This window comes from Triturus cristatus, chromosome 3_2 (assembly GCF_964204655.1).
Source record: "Triturus cristatus chromosome 3_2, aTriCri1.1, whole genome shotgun sequence".
In the NCBI taxonomy this organism is placed as follows: domain Eukaryota; kingdom Metazoa; phylum Chordata; class Amphibia; order Caudata; family Salamandridae; genus Triturus; species Triturus cristatus.
Window position 1 is genome coordinate 661,448,128 of NC_140584.1, and position 15,997 is coordinate 661,464,124.

Here is a 15,997-nt window from a genome sequence, read left to right on the forward strand (position 1 = left end):
TGCCTCGTTATTAAAACTTATAGGGACTCCCGCAGGAATATTACGCAACATACCGAGACTTACTTGTCCCCCACTTGGTCGACCTCTTCCAACATGTGGTTGAGACGGGCTCCTTCCGCTCGGAGACTGACGTGGCCACTATCGTGGTCATTCCAAAGACCCAGCCTCCTTCTCTCTCCTGTGCGGACTACCGCCCAATTTCTCTCATTAACACTGAAATGAAAATCTTCGCCACTGCCCTGGCTCAACATCTTCGTCCCTTGTTACATGAATTGATCCACCTGGATCAATGTGGCTTCATGCCTGCCCGCGGCACTCGGCACTACATTCGGCGCCTCCACCTTGCCTTGGCCCATCGCCATCTACTCATCCCGTACCTGGCCCTGCTGCTCACCGATTTTGAGAAGGCCTTCGACACGGTTGACTGGAGTTACTTGGAGGACGTTCTTATCACGACGCCTCATCCGTGTCCTGTACTCCAACCCCAAGGCAAGAGTCCTGACCGATGGTACCCTCGCGGAGGCGTTTTCCATCCGAAGAGGCACCCGTCAGGGGTGCCCTCTCTCGCCTCTCTTATTCGCGCTGGCAATGGAGCCCCTGGCCAGCCTCATACGTAATGATTCCCAAATCCAAGGGTGGTCCTGGGACCCCCACCAGGTCGATAAAATTGCCCTAGATGCGGACGACGTCCTACTTTTCTTGGCCGACCTGGAGAGTTTCGGCCCACGCTGTCTGGAGGTGCTCTAGGCCTTTGAGAATGTCTCGGGCCTGCGGCTCAATCCGGCGAAGTCCACTCTGATCCCCATCCATCCCTCGAGAGCCTGCTTCGACTGGCAAGCTAACATCCCCTATGGAGACAATCGTTTAAATATCTTGGGATCTGGGTGACCCTGCTTCCGGAGCTGGAATGGGCTCTCAACCTTACACCCCTGGTCACGAAAGCCAAAGCCGACCTTAAGCGTTGGCAGTCCCTCCCACTCCCTTGGAAGAGGGGCACTTTTTTTTTTTTGTTTAAGACAAGAGTACAGTAGTTTAATATATGAAATGAAGGATGGACCAAAACCAAACCATTGGAGGGTTCTAAACATAAATTGCCAATTAATACGGTCAAACGCCTTTTCGGCATCAAGAGACAGTGCTGCAAGAGGAGATTTAATTTTTTTTGCATGAGATATAATATTAGCAAACATTCGAGCATTATCTGCTGCTAATCGACCCTTAATAAAACCAACTTGATCAGTCTTAACCAATAATGGAAGAAGACTCTCAAGACGACTAGCAAGAATCTTTGCAAATATCTTACAGTCATAGTTAATTAATGAAATAGGGCGATAATTTTTGCACAGGGAATGGTCTTTGTCAGGTTTGGGAATGATAATTATTAGAGCATCCATAAAGGAGCCAGAGGCCTTCGCATCATTAATAAAGGAATTAAACAGTGTCAGCAGCTTAGGGACAAAAAGCGAGGTAAAGGTAGAGTAAAACTCGACCGAAAAACCATCTGGTCCAGGGGCCTTAGATTTCTTTAAGGATTTAATGGCATCAATAATCTCTTGGGCAGTAACCACAACCTCCAATGAATCAAATTCACTAGGTAAGGAAGGGGGAGAGGGAAGGCCAGAAAAAAAGGTATCTAAATTTTGATTGGAAGGATTAGTGTCATCAGAGTATAGGGCCTCATAATAGTAATGAAAGATATTTCCAATGTCGTCATCTGAGGACACTAACCGATTAGTAGATTCGTCTAAAATGGGACCAATGTTTTTACGTTCAGATTTGACCTTTAAATAATTGGCTAACATCTTGCCAGCTTTATTTTGGCCCCCATGATATTTAGACTTAATTTTGAGAAGAATATTACAGGCTTCCACCGTCGCAAGTTTATTAAGTTCAGATTTAGCTTTAATGAGCTCATGCAAAGCCGAGGGTGATTTGGAGGTAAAATAATTATGCTCTAATAATTTAAGCTTTTGAAGAGAAGCTAGATACTTGTTCCTAACAATTTTCTTTTTCTTAGACACATAAAAAATAGTAAATGCCCAAAAGGAGGCCTTAAAAGCATCCCAATTATTAGAAACAGAGGTTGCTAAAGGATTATTAAACATGAAAAACTCTTTGACAAAGGCAGTGGCTTCTGTAATTAAAGTAGTATCAGATAATAGAGCATTATTAAGCTTCCAACGACTAGATTTTTGGAGGCTTAACGAGAGATCCAAAACAGTAAGGACTGGTGCATGGTCAGAAATAAAAATTAACCCAATTTCCGAGGATTGAATCGACGGAAGTAGGGATTTGCTAACTAAAATATAATCAATCCTGGATCTCGTAAGATGTACATTGGAAAAAAACGTGAATTCAAGAGAGTCCGGGTTGCATGTTTTCCAAACATCAAATAGAGGACGAGAGGTAATGGCCGATTGAAAAGCCTTGTGAGACTTGTCTGGTTGGAATTTGGACTTAGATTGTCTATCAGAAAAGGGGTCAATCCATTGGTTAAAATCACCAGCGATAATAATGTTGGGACAATCAAAGGTGGAAAGTAGAACCTTAAAATCGTGCCAAAATTTGGGGTCAGGTTTAACCGGACCATAAATATTCAATAAGATCAAATCCTTACCCTGTACAACAACCTTGGCCATTACCCATCTTCCATCAGCATCATTTTGCGTAGAAACAATTTGCACAGACAGCGATTTGTGAAACAATATAGCGACACCCCCTTTCTTACTAGAGGCAGGAGAGTATACAACTTGACCTACCCATTGTCTTTTCAACTTAAGAGATTCTTCTTCATTACAATGAGTTTCTTGAATGAAAGATATTTGAGAGTTTAGTTTGGATAAATGAGAAAGTACCTTCTGACGTTTGACGGGGTTGCCAAGACCACGAACATTCCATGTTACAAACTTACACATAATGGAGGAGCGGAGGAGTACAATATGGAAGGAGTTGATACACTTCAGGGAAACAGCTAGAAAATAAGAGACACCATAATTGATCAGAATACGGGACAAAAACGGTAACATAATGCACAATTCCAAAGGACATAAGCAGTAAACGATCTAACATCAAATAAGTAAAATTGCAAACGAGGGGATAAAACAACAAAGCAGAGAAAGAAAGCGAGGACAGAAAGTAAAGTAAAAGAAGATAGATCAAGGAAAGAGATCCAGACCTAAAAGACAATAACAGAAACAGATGCATGGGGCGTAACAGCACCAACGATAGACTGGACGGCAGAGACCAAGGTAAGAATATAGAATTACTACACAGCCATATTAGAAGAAAGAGCAAAAGGAGTAGAGGACATTAAGGAACGGAGGAAGAGCCAGTTGCAGGAAGTGAAGAGAGGTTTTGAAGAAACAATTTCAGTTTAAGAGGATCATCAAAAGAACGCGTGGAGCCTTCGTGCGTGATTTTACACAAACATGGATGGAGGATGCCATAGCGAATATTCAACTGTCTCATTTGAGGACGAAGTGCCAGAAATTCCTTTCTTCGTGCGTTGGTAGCATTCGATAAGTCTTGTGAAATAAAGATGTTGTGTCCCGACCAAGTAAGGTGACGTTTTGATTTGGCAGCTGAGAGAACACGCATTAGGTCAGTAAACTCCAAAAACAACATGATAATACCTCTGGGTTTAGAGGCATTAAGTTGAAAACGACCAAGCCGATGAGCACGTTGAATGTTTAATGCCGGGTCAGGGGCAATGCCTAAGAGTTCAGACAAAAATTTCTTCAGAAAAAGAAGCAGATCTGGGCCCTCAATATTTTCTGGTAGACCATAAAGGCGCAGATTATTGCGCCTATTGCGATTTTCAAGGTCCTCAGTATGAAGTTTGAGACGGTGGATTTCTTGTTCCAAAAGTGGGATTTTAGTAGAAATGTCCTGAACATCACTAATGCGTTGTTCCATGTCGAACACCTTAGCTTCCATAGTAATCCAGCGATCTTCAATTAATTGGAGCTTCTCGTTAGTAGTAGCCATGAAAGATTTAAGACCCCGTACTTCATCCAAAATAGTGTCAAGAACAGGATTTTGAGAGGATAAAATGGGTGAAGGAGGGTCATTCTTGGCTCTCTTGGGCTTGGTACCAGACGAAACAGCTCGAGCCACATGTGAGACTTCGCTAGCCATCTTGGAATGACAAGAAGATCGAGAGGGGATTCTCAATAAGGACTGCCGTCTGCCCATCCGCCACAAAAATGACAACACTCTTTTGAATTAGTCTTCAGAAATCAAAAAAAAAAAATGCAAAAAATCAGTAGTATGTGCAAAAAACCAATGCCACCTTCCGTCAGCACTCTGGCGATAGCATGCCCTCGTGAGCTAGACAGCATGTCAGTTGAGAAAAAATCAAACAAAAACTCACCAAGAGGCTAGGAAGTGTAACAAAAAGCACACACTAAAAATAGGGCAAAGAGCCAGGAAAAAGAGAAAGTAGCGCAACTGGCAGCACCTCTGAAGATACCATTGCAAGAAATATGCTGCAGCTGGGACATGCGGTGATGAGGGGATGATCATAATCACCATCAGCTGTATTAGGTGGTATCAGGCAATAGTCATTCCTTATTTATAACATAAGATAAGAATGAAAAGAGAGAGAAAAAAAAACATTGCCGCGCGTTCATTATCAGAACGCCGGTTTACCTCAGGAGAAGCATCAAGTCACGAGCGGTCCGCACAAAATGGCGGCCGCCGCTCGTAATTGTTGAAGTGAAGACGGTCCCCGAGTTCAGGGCGGCAGAATCCAGGGTCAGAGCGGCCACAATCGCCGCTCCAACCCTTCAGCGCTCCGAATTCATCGTCAGGGGGTCCTCAGGTGCCAGATTACAGGCTGTTGCCGAGACAATACCTCCGCGTTCGAGCGGAGCTCACGAATCAGCCGCCATCTTGTCGCGGCGCGAGACCACGCCCCGTCAAGAGGGGCACTTTTTAAAATGATGATTCTCCCCCGTTTTTTATACATTCTTCAAAATATCACTTTTCACCTCCCAGGTAGTTGGTACCAGTAGTTTGATGGGGTATTTACCAGGTTCTTATGGAGGGGTGGAAGACCGCGCATGGCCTTGGCTCGCTGCCGGATACCTCCCTTTGACGGTGGCATGGGTGTGACCAACCTTCACCTTTACTACTTGGCCAATCGTCCACGACTGGTTCGCTGGAGGCTGGTCTGACCCGGCTTATCGAACTGAGCTCAGAACTATGGAATTCCCACAAATCCAAGCCTACTTGTATGGTGCCCCATTCCACAAACTATTCCACTAATCACTAGAGCGGTCCTAACGGCCCGGCGCTCTGCTCTGCGCTATACGAGATGGGACAAGAGGCTTACCCAACATACACCACTGTGGTACGGCACATGGCTGCGTGAAACATCGGCCCTTCAGGGTTTTCGGCAATGGGATCGGGTCGGGATTTCACTCCTTGTGGACATTTGGATGGGAGATCACGTCAGGGCCTTCTCCGATCTGCAGCAGTGCCACTCCCTTCACACCACCCAATTTTAAAAGTACCTGCAACTCCGTCACGCCCTCACTATGCATATTTCGCCAGGCACCTCACTCCCTGAGTTCAGTCCACTAGAAGCCCAGGTCATGATGGGAAACTTGGGTAGAGGGGGGGTGTCGCTGATCTACTGCTCCCTTGTGAACAATGGCCCTACTACCTTAGACTCGCTGTGAACCCGCTGGGAGGGATGGCTGGGTACCCTAGAGGAAGCAGACTGGCGAGACGCTCTTATGGCTCCCAAAACTCTGACGACCTCCTCTAAATTACGTCTCATCCAACTTTATTACCTTCACATGGCATACCTCACCCCGCGCGCTTACACAGGGCAGGACTATGCTCCTCCCCAGAATGTACACGATGTGGCCACGTCCCGGTCGATTTTTACCACACGGTCTGGCTGTGCCCTGGTCTTGCTCCATTCTGGTTGGGTGTGGAATCGGAGCTCACACAGACTCTGGGGTGGCAGGTCCCTCATTAACCTTTACGTCTTCTCCTGGGGGTATTTGATGGCCTGGAGGGCTCTAGATCCGATAAACGCTTCTTAGGCCCTGCAGTGGCAGTGGCCAAGTGAGACATCGCAGCGGGTTGGACACAGGCCAAACCCCCTACCATACGTAAGTGGCGGCGGGGGGTGGATTGGTGCGCGGCCCAGGAGGAACCCCTCTTCAAGACCCGGGGATCGCCTGAAAAATTTGAAAAGGTTTGGGGCAAGTGGCTCAATCTAATATTTTGAGTTCTGTGCTTATTTTTCTCCTATACCATTACATTGTTTTTTTACATGAGGTGGCTTGTTCGAGGGCCTTACATTCAGGCCCGGTCTCCTGTTGTCTGCTGATGATGGACTTCGATATATTGTGTACTTCCATGCTGTCTTTGTATGTTTTGGTTTTTCAAATGTGAATAAATTTGATTATCAAAAAAAAAACTTATAGGGACAGAGGGGGCAGGCGGGGGCTTGGGTGTTCTCAATTATATTTTTGTTAGCTTGAGCAAGCGCCTAGTGCAGGATTGAACGGGCACTGCGAAAGCACTATATTCATTCATGCACAACAATCCAATCGCAGCTGAGGCTGAGATCATTTGTCGATGCGGGGGATGTTATTGAGATCGAGTTTCCTAGCCAAGAGTGAGTTCCTTTGTCAGCGCGAGATCGCGTTTCACATTTGCATGCAGGGAGTCTTTGTTTGCACTGGGGAAGTTCCCGGAGTTGGGTCCTTTTTGCGGCGAGCCTGTTCTTGCACCCCGAGGCTGCCCGACAAGCACGGGCATGTGCTCCACTGCGCTGCCGGCCTGCACTTCACTTCCACCCACCTCTGTTCATTGCACAGGGAGGTGTGCCGGCATCTGCAGGGACCTCTGAGTGACAGCGGTGATCACATGCAGCTGACACAATATTTAGACAAGCCTTTCTGCGGTTCACAGAACAAAGCGACAGGCATCACATCGCAGGCAGGCCTGTCAGCCACCACAGCACTGAAACTGCATGTTATGCAGCACATACGTGTTTCAGCTAGTATTTGACTTTTATTTGCGCATCAGGTACATTTGCAGGTGCAAGCGTCGAAACATGCAGCGCGTGACCACTCATACCCTAGTCACGTGAGTAGATTATGTCATGTGTTGTCGGTCGGATACACATGTGGCATTAGCTCAGCATTGCATTAGTACTGCATTAAATAGAAGAAAATGGGCATGTCTCCGGTTTGTACATCGAAAACATAGTACAGATTTGTGTCTTCTTCTTGTATAGATCACTATGTGGTCGTGGGTAAAGAAGCAGTGTGTATACAATGTACAGTATGAGGTGCCAAAGCACTTTGCAGATGTGAAGTAGCTTGTTGGTTTACGGGGAAAGGGGGAGTATTAGTGATTTAGTCATGCATTACGGTTCTTTAGTTTGTCAACACTAGTTTTCAAGCTATGTCATGCATTTTGCATTGTGTTTCTCATGCAAAGTTATTGCACTGTTCCCTATATGTGGAGTTTAAGGTTGTGTGCTTTGAGTTGTATGGGATGTAATATTGATTGTGACTCAGGAGGGAATAGAACATTTTATTGGTTGATGAAACCCTACGTTATGGAAAACGTGTTCAATTTTACCATACTGACATGTCTATTGTGAGTGGGTCAGTAACGAGTGGGTATGAATTATCCAATGGGAGGTGGATTACATGGCTAAGTCCACCATGGGCTATCAACAAGGATATCCCTATCCTTGTAGTTTTATCGCGGCATTACCAGCGATAACCTCCCAAAATGCCGCTATCGCTGGATTTTTTATCGCCTAGGCGGTTAGCGTTGTTAATAACGCGATAACCAGGCGATATTATCCAGCAATAGCGGGCGTTAAAAAAATTAACGCTAAGCGCCTTTAGCGTTAATTTTCCCCGTTCCTTATTAATATGCCCCTTAATAACTGTGGGCGTGGCTGAAAATCAGTCGCGACCGAGCCCTGGAAGTACAGGCTCTGTGTCATTAATCAATACTTGCCAACATATAAAAAGCCAGCAACATCACAGCCACTACCTACCTGCAGAACTTTAGAGCCACTGCCATCTACGAACCTGACACAACTGTGTCACCTAGTGCATCCTCGCGACCATCACACTGCGGTGCCACCTTGTGCAGACCTACGAGCCTGGCATTGTAGAACATTGCAGGGTCACAATGTGCACATCTAGAGGCTGGCACGGGGAGCTACTGGCTTCATACTCATGGCCTTGGCACAGAAGTTGCGTCTCGTTAATCTCTCTAACGTGGCAGTGTACTGCCGCCTTATGCATACCACCGAACCTGGCACTGCCTGACCACAAAGGGCATCCCCACTCAATTGAAGCAGGTGGGCACTTTGTGCATGTCTGAAAACGAGGCACAGAAAGTGGTGCGTTTCAGTGAACCAATTGTTAAATTGAAGTCACCACATACAAAAACCCACCCTCCATTACATAACACAGCCACACCAGTGCAACCCCAATGGATTCGTGTTTAACAACAACTCCGCTTGCTGCGTGCCTCCCCCCGTGTGCATAACCTCTCAATATTCCTCACCACTCTCGTGTACATGAGCACCACCCGGATCTGGGCGCTACCCAGGCCCGTAACTATGGTATCTTCGAACAGACGGCTCTAAATATCGAAACCTTTCTCTTATTCAAATGAACTTTTGCTTTTAAATGTTTTTGAAGATTTGAAATGCATCGTAGACAATGGACTGCAGTCTAAACGCCTTTGAACTCTAGGCATGACTCCTACGACTGTAGGGAGGCGCCGACAGGCTACCGGTAGGCGTGGTCAGTGTGAGGCGCAGTAACCCTGAGCTGTGCATCAGCGCCTGCTTATAAGGTGAAAAGAGCTGCACAACGCAGCTTTGGTAACACACTTTTACATGAAAAATGCTAATAATAAGTAACACTGGTTTGTTCCTACACCACGACCGGTCCGGCACTAGTGCCATTAACCCAGCCAAACGGTACAACATTCAGATCGGGTTAAAGGTCAGTGTGCACTTAGGAAGGGTAACTTCAGGAGCTCAGGGTTTTTTGGAGGCAGCAGCCGCAACAATACAAAAAAGTTGTACACCCACCAGAACTGCGTGAAACGACTTCAATTGGTGCTAAAATATTGTGCCTTGCTTGCTTGTGTGGGCATGCCTCAGTTGTAACCGCATAGCCACCTCTCATCGCCCTTCCTGGAAGAGCAGTGCGCCTTGTCATTCTCCAGTGACATTTTGATATTTTATTTTCTGCAATAGAGGAGGCTTTCTCTTGACATGAATACATTACTTGAGATCTTGAAGACACCAGGTAGCACCGATTCATATACAACCAACTCTACAATATGCGTCTTCAGTCCTTTTTCACACCTCCCTCCTTCTTGCACCCTTCTTGCATGAACTACAATAAGGTGTGAACGCTTTCAAAACGGCTGACATACTGGCAGCATGTCTCTCTTCCACAACAACAAACAAAGTACATTTAATAAAAGCATTTGCAATGCAGTTGGTCTCGCATTAGTTAAACTTTTAGCTATTGGTGGTGCAAATGCAATTTCTTTTATGTTAAAAAATATCCCAGCAGTAGCATAAGTACAACAAGCATTTGCAATGCAATAGGTCTCGCATTATTAAAGTTTGAGCTACTGGCATTGCTAATGATAATGCAATACCAATAGCAGCTCAAAGATTCAGTAATGCGAGACCTATTGCATTGCAAATGCTTGTTATTACTTCGAGTTGGTGAAATGTAAATTCTGCCTGCATAGTTTTCCTAAATGTATGTTTTCCCTTTACAAACATGAGAATGTTTTGTAAACTTAAAACTTTTTAGAGAGAGAATTTGGTTTTGCTGAGGTTCAATTTAGCAAACCCTACAGATTTGTTTCTCGCAATTAAAATGTTGCTGTGTTTAAGGAGGTTGTGAACCTTGAAAAGTTTTGAAGACATCTTCACAAAGTTTGGGAAGGAAAATCTTTGCAACCTCGTACAACCACACATTAGCTATGCATCCAGATGTGAAAATATGAAAAATGCAGTGTGATGTCTAGAACCAGCCCCATACCATCACAATGTAAATCAGTCTGCTCTAGAGCCCCTGTGCCAACTATTCCATATACAACGCTCCAAGTGCACGATACTCCTGCTACAATACTATTGGTCTCAGTGATATATTCAGCTACTCCTCATTGGTTGCTCTATGGTATACTAAGTCATTTTAAAAATGTATGATTACTAGTTCCTTGCATGGAAGCAGTAGTATCACCCAAAATGCTGATGTAAGTGTGTCCTACCTGGGAAACTAATGTCCGTTCTTCGTCAGTTACCTGTATCAGGGAAAAAGAAAGGGAGACAAAAGAAGGACAAATCTCATCCAAATTCAATTTGTCACTTACATGTCGGAACATCTGATCTAGTGAACCACAAGAAATAATATCTAGGCCACCTTATACTTATTAAACACCCTACCCAGCTCATGCAGCTAGTCTGGGACACCAGTGGTTTTAGAGTGCAGGTAGTTCATACGGTGGGAAACTCCATGCATTAGGATGGGGCATCTCATCATCCATTGTATGTAAGAAATCACTATATTATTATTCTCATTTTTTAACCATAACACTTGAGACATCAATAGCTAATGTCAATCAGGTTCAGCATTGTTGACTGTACCTGATCAAAATTCAAAAGTGAAAAGACCCATTTCTTACACTATTTGTTAGGGGATACCAGAAAATCTGTCAAGGGTGGGGTGGGTCCTTCGTAGTCACACACTAGTAGAGGGAGAGATACATAAAAAGGAAGGACACACATAAGCGCGATACAGTTATGCAAGGGGGCGAAGAATCTTAGGAGGTGATGTTACCCTGATTCCCAAAACATTCAAACGCACACACATTCAGTCTTGCATAGCGGTAACAGGAGAAGATGTGACAGATTATCCCTTATTCGAAAATCGTCAGTTGAATCACATGATGGACAGTAAAGCCGTTTCGTGGACACTAAATATTGAAAAAATAATGCCAAACACATGCTAACCAAATTGAAACTAAATGGGGAAAAACATACAGATAAAGCAAGATGACGAATGGCAAGAGGCAAGAAAGTGTCAGGTAGAAACAAGAGCAATTCTTATATTCAATTAAAAAAACAACCAGTAGATGGCAGTGTTGTCCAGGTCTTCCAATATGGGGAGAGAGTGACGTAAAATCGTCACACGGCTCGAGCAGGCACTCTAATATAACTGCCGAAAACAAAGTTATAAAATCGTTCAAGAATTTAAGCCCACATAAAATGTAGAGTGAGATCAAATGAATAGTCCTCAATGGCATCATGATGAAAATATCAGGAATGTAACACAGTTGTTTCTATGCGTGCAGCCAGAGAAAATAAACAAACGAGAAGGGAGGGGGGAATGCCAGCAACAGAGGAGCCCGCGAAAGTGATCGTGATTACGATCGCTACGGAGGAAAGACACATGGCGCTGCGCGCGTGCACGTTCACGTGCACTGTAGCTTTAGGCCACGGCAGCACTTTGAAAAGCCCAGATATAAAATGTCTCTTCAAGCCTTTGGCTCGCGAGACCTAAAAACAAACAATTCCATTAAGCAAGGAAAGGGTGCAGTACCACAGTCTTTTACTGGTTGGCCCCGTGGAGTTGTAAAGAGACCTCTCTTAGCCACATATGGTAGTGCATCCTTTATGCAATTATAAATGGAACAAGCATTGGCATAGCCAATAGGTCTCACTTTTGGGACCTTATAAGTATTTAGTTATGCAGCACAATATCATTGGTTCAACAACATCAACTGTTGCATGGCTAAACACTTATAAGGTCCCAAAGGTGAGACCTATTGGCTATGCCAATGCTTGTTCTTTCTAATGTGGCAACTGCACATGCCGAAAATTGTTTTTCTCAGCATACTTACTAAGCACAGAAAATGCTGCCAAGCAATGCATAGTCATAATTGTCTCCGCTGGCCCAACCGTCTGTCAGTTCTCTGAAAAACTGTTGTCTATAAGCAGGGCCACTGGAATTATGCGATTGTGGGGCGTGGCGATTTTCGCATAATTGTAGATTTGCCGCATTTGCCACATAATCCATCATCTGCTGCATAATCTGCAAATTCTAACAAAAAGAAAATTGTTTCTAGCTCAAACGGTGCATAAGTTGGTAAAAACACAGCAACACGTGTTGACGCACACCAGAAGGCCCTTTGCAAAGGTTGATTGGTCACCTTTCTGTAGCTTATTGCTATATTTGGGTGTTAAACTGGTACTAATGAGGTACAACGAAGGCTCAGACAGTGTTAACAGGCTTACAATTACAAAATAATACTATCACAGAATAAGCCACATAATTAGCCTTTTCTTGCCACATAAATAACTCGACCCTGCAGCGTAATTTGAGCTTCCTATGCCACATAATTATAGTGCCCCGCCTATAAGTAACCACACACAGTCTAGAGGTATGCCTTGATTGACACTGAATCCCAACAGCAGCACTGTCTCGTTTGATCACCCTCATCCCTTCTCCTCACCCTCATGTCTTCTCATTCCTCTTTCTCACACCATTGTTCCTTCTTCTCTACATCTTCCTCCTACTCAGCCTTTATTATTGTCATGTTTCCACCTTCCCCGTCATTCCAGTTCCTCCTATAGACCCTTTTCTCGATTGCTTTCCCTCCTTAACCTCTTTGTCTTAATAATTTTGACCCACATTCTACCCTCCTCCTCCCGAGTCTCGTTTCTTTTACTGACTTCAGTTGCTCTATCTAATCTCCCTCCCTCATTCTTTAATCTCCTCCACCTAGGGTGACCAACCATCCGTAAATTTCACAGACAGTCCGTAATTTCGGCCGTCTGTCCGTTGTCCGTGAAGGATTCTTTAACGGCACCGATCGCACCACCCTAAAGCCGGTACAGCTTCCACCCACCTCCCTGCTTGACTCCGATGCTGTTAAGGTGGGGTGTAACAGACTCCGATGCAGTACCAAAGCTCAGATACCCAGCAGCATTGGAGAGACACAGCAGGATGGCTACCCTCACACCTTCAACCCTTGATGAGCTGCTAAGAGGTGCTTGAAGGTGACTGAGAGGGAGGGGCTGCAGCTTCAGGAGCAGGGGCATCTATTCAGGAGCAGGGGCATCTATTCAGATGCAAACAGCCCTGAATGCGTCATGTCTGCAATTTAGAGGGGCCTCACACATTCCCTTTCTGCCCAGGGTCCAAAACATCCTAGAACCGGCCCTGATTACCCCGAGGCAGCATGTGGTTCTCTTTACAGAGCTTAATTATTCTGTCACTAAATTGTAAGCAAACCTCGGTTCTTCAAACATGCAGTCTATAATGTAATAAAATAAAGAAATGCTACTAACGCACCCACACTGATTTACAAAGTATGGAGGACAATCAGTTAAATCAGTTTTCTTGGAGTATCTCCTTTAAGTACTGTACATCACAGTTGGGGATGGCAAAACTAACATTTTGGAAAGAGAGCCTGTCTTCTCGTTGTCTTGCCCAGGAGGGGGTGACGGGCCCTACCCCACCCTGGAAGAGACCAAGATGATACTAGAATACTGTATGCCCACCCTGGTGGCTCCTGTCCCCCCGCCTGTGATGGCTCCTGCCCCCCTCCCCCCTGTGATGGCTCCAGACCCCTCCTGTGGATCCTGTCCCAGTCCTGGAATGGCTCCTGCAGCGAGGGTGAAGTTCTTGATGGGCCTCTTCTCAAAAAGTCTCAGCTCAAAATTAATATGAAAAGGTGGGCGAGTGAGTAAGTGAAGGGATGGGTGGATGGCTGGATGAATTAGTGAAAGGGTGAATGGTTGAATGAAATATTGAATAGATAGATAATGAGAGAGGATGGATGGATTGATGAGTGAGTGGAAGGATGGATGAGAGAAAAGGTAAATAGCTGGATGTATGGGTGGAAGGGTAGCTGGATGGGTAAAAGGGTGGATGGATAGGTGAAAGGATGGATGAGTGAAAAGGTGGATGATGAGTGAGTGGGTGGATGGATGAGGGAAATTATGGATGGATTGATGAATTGATAAGTGCAAGGGTGGATGGAGGGATGAGTGAAAGGGTGGATGTAAGGATGTATGAGTGAGTGTAAGGGAGGGTAGATGGACAAAAGGATGAATAGATGAGTGAAGGAGTGAAAGGATAGATGGATGAGAGAAAGGATGGATGCGTGATAGGGTCAATGGAGGGATTCATGAGTGGATGAGTAGATGGATGGGTGGGTGGATGGATGGAAAGAAGGATGACTAAGTGAAAGGGTCGATGGAGAGAGAAAGAGAGGATGGATGGATGACTGAAAGGGTGGATGGGTGGAAGGATGAGTGACTGGGTGGATGGATGAGTAAGTGAAAGGATGGGTGAAAGGGTAAATGGCTGGATGGATGAGTGAATAGATGGGTAGAAGAGTGGATGTATGAGTGTACAGATGGATAGGGTGAAAGGGTGGATGGATGGATAGTGGATGGATGAGTGAAAGGATGGATGAAGGGATGGATGAGTGAAATGATAGATGGAAGGATACATGATGGATAGGTTTGCAAATGGTTGAATATGTTTGAATATGTCTGGGCTTACTTATATACTATTGTGCAACCTCCTCTGATGTGTCTTTAAAACGTACCTATTGTCCTGAAGTTTTGTCCTGAATTTTGACCTCCTGTCCTGAATTTGTGTCCTGAATTTTGGCCCTTTGTCCTGAATGTTTACACTCACCGTCCTGAATTTGCACCAATGCCAGTTGGTCACCCTACCTCCACCTCGCCCTCATTCTTCCAGCGCCCGGCCATCATTCATCCCCCTGGCCATCCTCTTCCTCCCAGCTGTCGCTTCACCCAATGGGGCAGATGACACATTATCCAGTATTAGGGTATCTTTCATAGATTCACATGCCTGAATCATTCCCCGTCGTCGGAATGGGAGTCACCGGTAAATAACAAAGCAATGTCTTAGAAGACATATACACCAATAGGCCCCAGAGGCCTTAGCTTAGTAAGCTATCCATGTTCTTATGTAAAAAGGACCAGATTTTGGCCAGAGCCAATCAGCTAACACCACCCTCTAGAACCTTCCTGGTAGGAGCTCTAGTCCCTCAGATTTTCTACCGCACGTCGTGCTAAGGGAGTCTCCACTGAGCTCTGCTCATTACTTTTGGATTTACAGTATTTCTACTCAACTTTTTCAGATCTCAACATGGCTGATACACCAAAGAAAGGTTTGTTCAGACCCTGTGCTTCTTGTGGGAAGAAGGGGCTTCATATCGACGACCAGCATAAAGACTGTTTGTATTGCCTCTATCCCAGCCACAGTTCAAAAGACTGCAAGGTATGTCGGACTTTCTCTTCTAAGACCCTGAAAGACCGAGAAGGACGCCTTTTAATATGGCTGCAAAGGCTAAAGGACAAGGAAGCTGTTGTGTCCTCTGAGGAAAGTGAGAGTTCCTCTATCTCGTCTCACTCCTCACGTAAAAGACCAAGGGTGTCATCTCCGGGCCCTTCGTCGCAGCCACCTCAAAAGAAGACGCAGAAAAAGTCTTCAGAGGTCCTGGATTTGCCTCCTCCAGGGATTACGTCTCCTAAGGTGGTGCACCATACCTTCAAAAAGCCAGTTTCCACCTCGTCGACGGTAGCTTCGACAAGAAAATCTCCGTCAACAGCAATTTTTGTTACCTCGTCGAAGGCGACTCTATCGACGGTGGCATCCCATTCTATGTCTTCGACGACGACCACTCCATTGTCGACGGCAGGTAAAACCATCTCGTCGACGCTGGTCATTAAAAAGTCTTCGTCGTCGTCGAGTACACTGCCGATGGGAGCGTCGACGACGACACCGTCGACGAAAGCTTCCTCGTCGACGTCGACATCATCGTCGACGAGGACACCGTCGACGAAGCATTCAATGACGAGAACACCATCGACGACGAAGGTACCGTCGACGAGACCATTGCCGTCGACGCCATCGTCGACGCCATCGTC